General features: G+C 48.9%; 1 protein-coding gene across 1 annotated transcript in view; it reads left to right on the top strand.

Moving 5' to 3' along the window:
* The window catches only part of CATSPERD (cation channel sperm associated auxiliary subunit delta), a 54,199-nt gene that overhangs the window by 804 nt on the left and 51,485 nt on the right, over positions 1–1,910 (top strand). The window lies entirely within an intron of this gene.

The following is a 1,910-nucleotide window of genomic DNA, read 5'->3' as shown; positions in this document are numbered from 1 at the left end:
TGGAGTGCAGTGGCGCGATCTCGGCTCATTGCCACCTCTGCCTCCCGGGTTCAAGCGATTCTCCTGCCTCAGCCTCCTGAGTAGCTTGGATCACAGGCACCCGACACCACACCCGGCTAATTTTTGGACTTTTAGTAGAGACGGAGTTTCACTATGTTGGCCAGGCTGGTCTCGAACACCTGACCTCGTGATCCGCCCACCTCGGCCTCCCAAAGTGCTGGGATTGCAGGCGTGAGCCACCACACCTGGCCTTACCCAGCACATTTTTAAATTTCCGTAAATGTTAGGTTAGGGATACTGCAACCTGCCATGGGGGGCCGTTGCTGAAACGTCATTCTTGCCCTTGGGGAACTCCCACTTGGACTAAACTGTCACATTCAATTGAGACCTCTGAGCTGTAGTCTTGGGGTGTATGGCCTCATTTGATGTTTACAGAAAGATTCCTAGAGTAATGATTCCTTAACTTTATTATTATTTTTTGTAGAGATGGGGTCTCACTGGCTGGGTGCAGTGGCTCACGCCTGTAATCCCAACAATTTGGGAGGCTGAGGTGGGATAATCACTTGAGGTCAGGAGTTTCAGACCAACCTGACCCACATGATGAAACCCTGTCAACCTTGTCTACTAAAAATACAAAAATTAGCCGGTCTTGGTGGCAGGTGCCTGTAATCCCAACTACTTAAGAGGCTGAGGCAGAAAAATCGCTTGAACCCACGAGGTGGAGGTTGCAGTGAGCTGAAATCATGTCACTGCACTCCAGCCTAGGTGACAGAGGGAGACTCTGTCTCAAACAAATAATAAAGATGGAGTCTCACTGTGTTGCCCAGGCTGGTTTTGGACTCTGAGGCTCCAGTGATCCTCCTGCCTCAGCCTCCCAAAGTGCTAGGATTTACAGGTGTGAGCCACCCATGTCCAGCCAAACCCTTATTTTAATTTTTATTTTTTTTGAGACAGAGTCTCCTGGGCTGGAGCACAGTGGCACAATCCCAGCTCACTGCAACATCCGTCTCCGGGTTCAAGCAATTCTCCTGCCTCAGCCTCCTGAGTAGCTGGGATTACAGGCATGGGCCACCACACCCAGCTAATTTTTTGTGTTTTTAGTAGAGACAGGGTTTCACAATGTTGGCCAGGCTGGTCTACAACTGCTGACCTCGTGATTCACCTGCCTCGGTCTCCCAAAGTGCTGGGATTAGAGGCGTGAGCCACTGTGCCAGCCCACACCCTTGTTTTATAGGTATGAAATCATCATTAGGAAAAAGACACTTGCCTAACAACACGTAGCTAGTAAGTGGGGAGAAAGATTTTCCACTGAAATTTACTAATAGGATTTGTTTCAAGGTCTGAAAAGATGGGTTATATCCAGTTCATTTCCCCACATGGGTTCTCAGAGTGCTCCCTGGACCAGCAGCATCAAGATCACCTGGGAATTTATTATAATTGGTTAGAAATGCAACCAGTTTCTGGACCTACTGAGTCAGGGACTTGGCGGTGGGACCCATCAAACAATGGTTAATCAAGACTCCCCCCCCCATCTCACAACCCCAGTGATTCAGATGCATATTCAAAATTGAGCACCTCTGTTGTAAACTATACCATCCTTCCAGGTACCACACACTCCCTTAAGGACCCTCAAATACCTTGTTGCAGGAATTCATAATCTTCCTCAACTGGGGGTCTGTGAATGAGCCTTTAGAAATTCTCGGGAATTGGCTGGGGCAGTGGCTCATGCCTCCAGGACGTTCAGAGGCCAAGTCAAAGGGATCACAAGGTCGGGAGATTAAGACCAGTCTGGCTAACACGATAAAACCTCGTCTCTACTAAAACTACAAAAAAAATTATCTGGCTGTGGTGGCACATGCCTGTAGTTGCAGCTACTTGGGAGGCTGAGGCAGGCGGATCACGAGGTCAGG

Source organism: Cebus imitator, unplaced genomic scaffold, assembly GCF_001604975.1.
Source record: "Cebus imitator isolate Cc_AM_T3 unplaced genomic scaffold, Cebus_imitator-1.0 Scaffold53, whole genome shotgun sequence".
In the NCBI taxonomy this organism is placed as follows: Eukaryota; Metazoa; Chordata; class Mammalia; order Primates; family Cebidae; genus Cebus; species Cebus imitator.
Note: the sequence above shows the minus strand (reverse complement) of the source record. Positions and strands in the feature narration are given on the sequence as shown.